General features: G+C 40.6%; 1 pseudogene; it reads right to left on the reverse strand.

Annotated features, from left to right (window-relative positions):
• Positions 1–10,576, reverse strand: part of LOC138033747 (uncharacterized) — a 72,471-nt pseudogene continuing 61,895 nt past the window's right edge.

A 10,576-nucleotide genomic window follows, 5' to 3' on the forward strand; every position in this document is an offset into this window, starting at 1 on the left:
TTTATTCACACGAAAGCATTGGTGAACTAAGGCACTTTTCTCAAAGCAAAGTTTGCAAGTAATATATACTCACTTAAGCAAGTATTACCAGCAGAATTTCATTTTCTGATTTTTTTTGTTTTTAACTCGGACGAAGGGAGCAGGAAGAAGTTGTTTTTTGCGATAGTGGCCTGAAAATTTCCTGATATATGGAGGCATTTACATGAAAGCCGAGACAAGTTCCTCTCGGGTTCACTTTCCTCCCGGCGCAAAATTCCATTGTTGTGTACATGTGTGCTTTCATCCCGGGACGAAATGCTCCCGCTACTGAAGACCGGGATAATCAAATTTCACCACCCCGGGATCGTTTACACCAAGAGGTAAATAACGAGACACTGAAGAGAAACTTTTCCCGGGGTGAAACGCACGCCGCTATGAGTTCACTCATGTAAACAGGTTTTTAGACAATTATGATACGTGAGGCGCTGGCGTGACCTACAGCGACAAAATATTCTAAGGCCCCTCCTGATATAATGAGGTTTCGCACGAAAAAACGGCTAAAATAATGGAACAGAATTCTCTTGATAGCGTAATGGGGTCCACAATAATTGGTTAAGCTGTTGTGGCGTGACCTACAGCGACAAAATATTCTAAGGCCCCTTCTGATATGATGAGGTTTCGCACGAAAAAACGGCTAAAACAATGAAACAGAATTCTCTTGATAGCGTAATGGGGTCCACAATAATTGGTTAAGCTGTTGTGGCGTGACCTACAAGGACAAAATATTCTAAGGCCCCTCCTGATATAATTAGGTTTCGCACAAAAAAAAACGGCTAAAACAATGAAACAGAATTCTCTTGATAGCGTAATGGGGTCCACAATAATTGGTTAAGCTGTTGTGGCGTGACCTACAAGGACAAAATATTCTAAGGCCCCTCCTGATATAATTAGGTTTCGCACGAAAAAACCGCTAAAACAATGAAACAGAATTCTCTTGATAGCGTAATGGGGTCCACAATACCCTATAGGCATAAGCAGAAAACGAAACACTTTTTCCTGCATGTAGGCGAAGCAAAACAAAATAGAATAAACAACTCAAAGGCACGATTAAAATATGAGACCAAGAGGTGGTTAGGGGTCGCTTTGTCGCTCGTTTATGACTGCGCGGTCTGTCGCTTGTGTCGTTAGGGACAAATGTCGCTGTCGCAAAGTAAACAAAGAGGAATGGAATGTGAATTGTCACTGCGGCAAACTTTGGCGCGTTTTCTTCTAATTTCTGTCGGTTGTCGGTGTTTTCGGAGAAGATTGTCGCCTGTTTTCGGAGCCATGTCGCTGGTCGCTTCTACCCCATAGACCTTATTCATAAATGGCGGTCAATTTATAATTCTTTTGTCGAAGTGCAAATTAGCCTACCAAGCCTCCATACCATACAGTGAATTGAAAAGAATTCTTGCTTTAAAATGAGGCTTGGTAGGCTAATTTGCACGTGGACAAAATAATTATAAAAGTGACCGCCATTTATGAATAAGGTCTATGGAAGGCCTTAAATATGGTTTGTGTCGTTTGCATTCTTAGGCCATGAAATAAATATTTACCTCAAAAAACTCCTACACGCAATGAACAAATTATTGAAGAACTAACCGTTTTCTGCTTATGACTATAGGGTATGTAAAATACCTCAAATGAAGAGCCTTGAAATTTGAAATTTGAGCAAGTGATCGTGATAACTTTTAAATGGAGTAAAATTATCTTCAAAGAATATTTACATTTGATACAAGAAGTCGCGAGAACTACATATATTCAGGAAAGAGACGTTAAAACGGAGTAGCTTTCCGTTGGTAATCATAGCATTAAACCATGAGTACTGTCTGTTCTATTTTTCCTTTGGATTTGATCAAATAATAACCATCTGTGTTGTCCTGACCTATGCTTCAGTGCTTAGGCGACTTCCCTGATGTAGCTCGTACCAGTCACTCACTGCCCAGATCTCATTTTCATACGCAGCAGGATGATTGCCAACCCTGCCGTTTTTGCCACTACAACAAATAAAAACAAGAGTTGAGGAAAAAGGCGTTTTCCTCGAGACTTATTGTAATAAGAATGGTTTTGAAATTGATGATGTTTTTTTGGCTTAGCTTAGATTTTGCTTGGCTAAAATTTTTAAATTCTTGGTGAAAGCAGCTGACACAAAAACGTTTATACCACACTCACAATTTCATATACTACCTCTGCTGGAAACTGCATGAGGGGTAAGAAATCCCTTCCTTTGGGGAGCAGGGATGGTGAAATGGTGAGAGGCGAATTGGTGAGAGGCGTAGTGGTGGGAAGCGTAGTGGAGAGAACACTCGCCTCCCACCAATGTGGCCCGGGTTCGATTCCAGGACTCGGCGTCATACATCGGCTGAGTTTGTTGGTTCTCGTCCTTGCTGAGACAGGTTTCCAAATTCCAATTCCATCCGGAATTTTGAGGGCCACGGGTTTGTCAGTTGAATTACTAAACATCACCCTCGTTAAATGAATTAGGCTTATTTTATTTATTTATTTATTTGTTAACCCATTGGCACCTGTGCAGGGCAAAACCGGCCGCGAAGAACCACGTCCCTTGTACTGCTTGTGACGTCATCAGTTTTAATGCTCATAGACAACTTTTACATTTAGCATGTGTAGGGGGAAGATATCTTTCAAATAAATACCCAAATGAGCACAATTCCGTCAAACAGGCCGGAGAAAACGCAAAAAAACCAATTGACGTTGAGCCGAAAATTTGAATGAAAACCTTCCATTACCCACCTGCACTTTCTTCCACCTAATCATATGATCCTAAACGTTTTCCACAAATCTTTTCCCACCGAAAGGAAGCCCAGAAAAATGCCCAGGAAGAGGAAAAGAAAGCGAGGCAAGAAAAGTGAAAGAAGAGGTAAAGAGAGATGGGAAATCTCGAAATTTTGTTTTCTGCGCATGCCCGATCATCAGGAATAGATCGAGGGGCGAGATGAGCTCCATCAGCAAACAGTTTTGGGCAGTTTTCATTCTTTTTGGTTAGAATCTGGCCAGAAAACGGCTCGACGAGCTTCAAAAGGTTTTTTTCGGCAAAATGCTCGGTAATCAGTGGTTTAAAATTATTACTTATTTATTTCTTTTATTTTAAACCTCTCTAGAGAGTTAAAGCGATAAGAATTGTCTCTTCTTTGATAGGAGTTTGCAGCAAATCGCCGAGGATACACTTTCTTATAGTCAATAAATGTCATGAAAAGGAACTGATTAAGCCTTCGTGTCTCTCTAAAGTCATACCAGGATTGAACGTTTGGCCAGGCTACCTACACCCCTGTTCTTTCAGCTTGCTCCTGCAGTATTTGACGCAAAACGCTTGGAATATTTTTATTAAGATACATTCTCGATTACTATTGCTCTGGAGATCTACTTACCAACAGTATTTTTGCCCACAGTACAGCCCGATAATAAGCAGTACTACGAGGAGGATTGCTCCTCCTGCCAAGACTAAAATGATGATCAACTTTATGGTGGGTTGCACTATGGAGAGAGGATATAACGTCATTGAAAGAGAGAAGTTGTACTGTACATTTGGATGTTCCTCTTGGTTTCACATTGCGCACAGTTTAAGAAACGTAACGGAGGAGCGTTGCATTGCTAAATCGAGCGAAAAACTGCTTCTTGTACAAGCTCCGGTAGAGAACATAACGGAAGGATTGTGATTTAACCATAAATCCTATATTAAGCACCCCAAGGGAGGGGAAGGTTAATCGACAAACGAGGCTTATTCGTATCCCCCGCGCTGAGTAGGAATTAGCTCAGTTACAAAAGAGGCCTATAAAGGGGGGAATCCTTTCGTTTTGTAAATGTTTCGAATCATGGTTTCCCCCGAAAGTGTCTCCACTTCATGATAGATATAGTTCAATACCAAGAATCTATTCAGCAAAACGCATTACCGACAGCAAAGAAAGAGGGGTCACAACTCTGCCAAAGGAACTAAAATGCAAAGTGGAAAAGTTGAAGCCTATGAAATTTCGACGCTATGTAGCTGAATATCAAGAGCAAATTAGTACGTTCAGAACTTTCAGCACGCAAATGAAGGGTACTCTCATCAGTGCACATTTGAGGGTGTCGTTTATTGAAATTTGGCTGTGAATACAAAGGGGTAGGAAAGAAATGACGGGGAAGGGGGGGTGGGGGGGGGGGGGGGTGTGTGGTGCTTTTTAGAAAGGGAGGTTAAAGGCGCTATGTTTTCACTGTTCTTTCTCTGTCTTTGGACCAAAATTCGGGTTGAAACAAGACAATTTTATACACAAACCAGTCTTAAAACTCCAAAAGAAAGATATGTCGTTAATTACTGAGAGGAGCACTAACCATAATCGGTTTATAATGGCTCTCACCAGACACGAAGGCTCCAACTTGAAAAACAGTAATCCGCCCTTTTTCAAGTTGCAATTCGTTTCCATCCTAACCATTGGTGGCCAAGGACACTTGCATTTAGCACTGCACTAGTAGATTAGTTTTGAACAAACGAGAGTGCTAATTTGGATTTCAGTCTCTACAAACATCTCTTGTGTCTCGTTAACCCTTCCACTCCCAAGAGTGACTTTATAGATATCACCCTGTCTAACTCCAGACGATTTTACTCGTCAAAGGGAGAGAAAGGGTTAAATTAATGCAAAAATTCGTGGCATAGTCCGTTGAATAGAAGATTTAAGGCACCTCTATCTCTGGAGCCAAATTGAATATAATGTCCTTAGGGAAACGAATTTATGATAATTGGTTTTCTGCATCAAGCGGCTGTTACCTTGGCAGTCCTGCCGCCGTTTTGATGCTTGCTGCCCGAAGGTCGATGTCCCGGATGGACATGACAAGCAGGAAGTCTGAGCCTCTTGGTCCTGGTATCGATCTAATGCGCATGCTTCACAACTGGTGGCATTGAAGTAGTAGCCAGGTGGACAGTTCACTAGTTTGTAAAACGAACGGTAAACAACAATAGATTAGTTTTGACCATTGAACCATGCATGTAAACTCTGGTAAAACCCAGCGGGCAGGTCGACGAAAGGAGAACACAGCAGCAAGGCACTCCAGACAAGGTGTGCGAACTATGAACATATCTGTGTTTTATCAGTTGAGTTTATAAGGTAAATTGCTCCCCAATGAGAAAGTCAAAATAATCCAGGGTTAGGTCCAGAAGCCCTTCGTTAGGATCACTAAAAGAACTGTGGTTTGTTTTATGTTGTCTGTAATGTTGTTGGGGAGTTTTCGGATGTCGAGCTAACCAAAACCAGGTCAGAAGGGAGAATTTTGTTTTACGCCCTATGAGTCACTGGGCGTGAAAATAACTTTTGACGATGTGTGTTGTTTGCTCACTGACCAGCAGAGACATGCGGTGGGTGGAAACGTAGTAACGAGAAACAAAAAATACATATTGTCAGTCTGGCTTTTGGGAGCGGTGAATTTGTTTCTTCTTAAAGTCCTTGAACTACTTAGAGAAGAGTCGCAGCTAAAAAAATAGCTTGCATAAGATCTCACATTGAGAAATGCTATTCAACCTATAGCATCAAGTTTAAAACAAAGTGATGATTTGGTGCATTTTGGCAACGTTTTCTCAACAGACTATACTACAGTAACTTACCACAAGTCGTTCCTCTTTGCACTTGCCCCTGATCACAAACAAGACGGAAGAAGCGAAGCTTAGGAGGTTTTGATGGATCCGCTTCTATGAACATACCACTGATGTTAAGAGTCATGTCTGACTCGTTAAGGGCTGCTTGTATGTTGTTCAATATCTGTAAAGACGTCGCATTGAGATCACTTTGAGACGAATTGCTTGGGAGGGGAACTTTCAACACAAAACTGACAGTGAGTGGAATAGTTGCAGTTCGCTTGTTATCGTCTACGTCTCTTTTACGGCGTGTTTTCTCTCCACATTCGACTTGCACGTTTTCGATCTTACAATCTTCGTTGCACGCTCCGGCCATGCCGAAAAGAGATCTCCTTAAAAGCTCGATAAAGTTATTAGCGATAACAGCGTCCATTTCTTCGCCACCGCACTCATCAGTGAGATAGTGAAACTCAGCATTCCACGCCAGTTGTGCTTGGTGGGTTTCTGAAATGTTAAGATCATAAGAAAAGTGATTCAACTTCACCTGGCAAGCATATTCACGATTCAACATGGAAAATATGTGAGGAAATATTATAACAAAAACCTCTGCCAAACTAGATATCACCCAACTAACATCATTATTGTCCATTTCGTTCGTGATTTCGATGTTCCGTACATTTCGCCAACTTACTTTCAGGCGTTTAGTTGATAAATCCTGATTTTGTCCTGGGCTTTATTTTTTGCCGCAATAATCTTACGGGATTTTAATATTGGCCGGCGATTGCAAAAATCTTTCATAACTGCTGTGGAGAACATTTGAAAATTAGTAAAATGGCCACAATTTGTAAGCGGTATCTTGTAAAATCACTTGTTGTAACGATACAAAGTGATGAAATGATATATGAAATGGATCATATATGAACTGCGGATATGATAATCGTTGATTCATTCCTTACGGGAACATGAGAACCCAGAAAGGGTTCATAGCTCAGTTGGTTAGAGCGTCGCACCGGTATCGCGAGGTCACGGGTTCAAACCCCGTTGAAGTTCTGAATTTTTCAGGCTTCTTTACGCAATTGCAAAAATTGCGTTCATAACTGCGAGGATCATAGCTTCACTTCACGATACAAATTAAGTATTGCACTTTCCCCTGGATACGAAATTTCCCCACTTAGAAGTGTCATACTTCCACTACTTTGTACGACGTAGGGTCTTCAAACTTGCCATTTTACTAACTTTCATGAGGTGGCTCACAACGGCGTCCTTTAGTCTCATTTATCTACTACTGGCTATCTCGAACTTCCGCTATATAGAACAGTTTCCGGTTTCCTTTGCATGTTGAAAGTAACTGGAGTGTACCGACACTGCCCAACTAGTTAAAAAAAAGGCAATTCGTCATGTCTTTTTAAGAACTCTTAATTAAGACGTCGTCGCCAAAAATGATATTTTCGTTTTAAATTTTCTTACTTGAACAATCAGGAAAAGCAGGTACTGTGCTCCCTGGTACTTTGGCGTTAAACCATTCCCCATTAGGACTACAGCTATAAACAGTCTCTGGAGTGTTGGCAAACCCATATCCCTTATTACAATGCACGGTGCAGATTAGCCCAGCCAGCCATGTTTCGCACGCTTTGGCTCCGTTCTTGGGAGCTGGTAAGTCCTCACATGGGGAGTCTGTAATAAATAACCCATATATGTTAGTGCAAGTACTTTCTGGTCTATTGCACTCCCGTTTAAGAAATAGATGTATATGTTAATAAACGTGCTAAGATGGAAGATTCCACGGTCCCCTAGATGTCGTTCGTGTCTTAGCCGTTTAAGTCAAAAAATGTACTTACCTGAAAGAATTATAAATTCGATTGATGACCTTTTAAATCCACTTCATGTGTAACTTATCTAAGTTTTTCTTTAAAAATCGCGTGTCCATCATTTCATTTCATTTGATCATCATTTCATCATAATTTTATTTCAATAAGTTCAAATTTACAAGAGAAATACACACCCCCCAATGTGGCAAAGCTAATCGAGGCGGGCTGCGTAACTTACAATCAAATTTAGAAAAAAAAAGATTATTAGTAAATAAATAAATAAATAAATAAGCACGTAAATAAATGTATTCTACCCTTGTTTTTATGTCTTTTCTAAACGTTTATGATAGAATTAAAAATCCAAAATTGTATTGAGAGTGCTTAAAAACTGTTAAGTGTAGCTCACCATGTCAAACTGCTTATTAATCAACAGACTGTACATACCCGCTACTTCAACAAGAAACTTGCAGGTCGCCGTATTCCCCGCCAAATCGTTTGCAGTATAATTGACATTATATTTTCCCCAGGTAAGCTGACTTCCGTTTACAATGTTTGTTGAGAATAAGTTTACTCCCACATTATCTGTGACATTTACTGCAGGAAGTATAATCGTGCTCCATCTCTCGCCAGAAATGATGCGGATATCATCAGGGCAAGATTCGATCCTAGGAGCTTCAAGATCTGATAGCAGATGCAAAAGAGGACAATTATGAAAAACGGAAAGGTAACCAGATCAGCTGTTTCGGAAAAAAACAAACAAAGAATCAAGCAAAAAAAAACTGCCTTCTGATATCTGATACATTATAAGAAACTGCAGTTGCATTACGGGCTTATAGGAGAGACCAAATGACTAGATTTTAATAGCTCGGTTTCCAAAGAGGGATTTTGCCACTTCTCCAGGTACCGTGGAGACCATTTTAAAGTAGTCTGGCAAAGTTGAAGTGGTAAAATTCATACATTAATGCTGGAGCCCAAAAAAATCTATCCAAGAAAGAAAGTAGCAGGGATGTAGCCCTACCAGCGCCTCCCCCCTCGATCCGCGGTCCCTGTTCACTCACGATGGGTTGCTAGCCCCATGCAGTTGGTCGCTGGAACTCATTCCTACATTTGGGAAGGGAGTGATGAAGTTGACTAAAGAATTTTGTCTACGGAAGCAACATGGCAAATCCAGACATCACCCCAATCGCTTTTGTACTTAAAGAAAAGTCTTACAGTGCGACACGCCTTACCGTGGCCACCTAACAAAGTTTTTTAAAACTTATACGCCAATCAGGGTGTGCGAATTTGATTGACAGTCACCTTGCAAAAGTTCGCACGGTTGCAAGTTGAACATCGTTGAATGGGTTGTTTGAGTTGACTTACTTACACGTAGTTGTCAAATGTGAAAGTTTTTTGGGTGGCCACGGTAAGGCGCGTCGCACTGTAAAGCGTTAATCACTCTAAAATCGCGCTTTCACACCACTAACGGGCGAGTTAGACGCTAGGACTGTCGCTTGTGACCATCATCTTTGCCTTCGAGTAACCGTTAACGCCAGCAATGAATACAAATAAAATCGCCTTTGTGTCAGTCTTCCCAAGCAATCGATTGGAATTCGACAAATAATCGTCCATCATTCCATCTTTTTTTTTATTCCAGTCACAGGAACCAGCTGCTTATGGCATTCCCTGATTTCATTAAGTTAACTTGTCTGGTTGGAAAGCAGCCAAAATGTATTCTTTTTTCCAGTGTTCACATTTGCGTGAACTTTATACCAAGAAATGCCACCGAAACGAAAAGGACAAAGATAAAGCATTCGTACATGTAATATTATAACGCCATTCGAGTCTCTTGTTTGTTCATTGGTTTGTCCTCTTTTTCTAATATATAAGTCACTTTTACCTTTGACATGAATGGAAAATGCACAACCACTTTTAAGTCCAGCTGAGTCTATCACTTCATATTTAATTTCCGTTCGACCAACATTCAACTGCAGTGGTGGACTCAAACCGGTCAGGTTTAAAGGCTCATTTGAGTTGTCAGTGGGGACTGAAACCTGCCAAGAGACGTTTGCGTATGATTGGCCGGTTATTGTGGGAACCTCCATATCAGGTGGACATCGCAGGTTAGGACGTTGGATATCTGTAATGGAAACAATGGAGAGCGTAATAGAGTTTATTTCCGTAACTTATAATTTTGAGAAGCCAGGGCACTCTTTTTCTCTCGCAAAAGTTCTCATATTTTGTAGGTTTCGCTTCGTTTGTTTTATTTCTCAGGCCGACCACCAATTAATTTTGGTTGATGTAAATTGTTGAAAAAGTAATCCTAAGCTAAGCTAATCTGAAATTGGATTGTCATTGTTTCTGCTACAATAAAAAAAATTCTAACCTTGGCAAATGGCTAGCTTTGAATCAGCACTCCAAGAGCCGTTCCTTAGGCATGCAACTTTTTCCGGACCTTGGAGTTGATAGCCATTCGTATCATTGCACATGAACAAACATTCCGTTTTGTAAACTACACCAGCTGCTATCTTGCACTGTTCAGGGACAACAGTACCGAGGATCGGTGTTTCGATTGGCGGACATTTGACAACTGTACAGAAAAGCAAAAAAGAGGAGAAATTATCAGTCGTGGGCTGACTTATCTTGCAAAGAAAAAGAGTTTACTTTTGATGACCCGCACAAAACAAACTAATAAAATGGCGTCAAGTACTTTTACTACGCTCATTTGCTACGGTAAATACGGTTATTTATTGAGGCTTCAAATTGTCTTACTAATGCATCTTGTCGTGTTGCCTGACCATCTTCCGTTTTCCTGGCATGAGCGCACACGTGATCCTGCTAGTTGATATCCCCGGTTACATGACATATTAGCCTGGGAACCAAATGACGATCCACATGACAGAGAGGTTATAGTACCATGTAATGGAGGCGTGAGAACTAAACAGGACTTCCCTGTTGATTAAACACCTTCAATGTGAGAAACACAATAAAAACGTTGATATTTTACGGGATACCGTGTCTTATTTTGTGCGTCAATCCTACAAAATACCCACAAAGGGAACCATTTATGTATGCTTCCTCGATCAAAATATGTCTATTTTTATATTGATTTGGTAGTTATATGTTTGGTAGTTATATGTTTGTTGTTATATGTTTGTTGTCAATGCCATCTAAAGTATTATATGTCGACTGGGTACACTTCTCTTTCTCT

The sequence above is a fragment of the Montipora capricornis genome, chromosome 14, assembly GCF_036669925.1.
Source record: "Montipora capricornis isolate CH-2021 chromosome 14, ASM3666992v2, whole genome shotgun sequence".
In the NCBI taxonomy this organism is placed as follows: Eukaryota; Metazoa; Cnidaria; class Anthozoa; order Scleractinia; family Acroporidae; genus Montipora; species Montipora capricornis.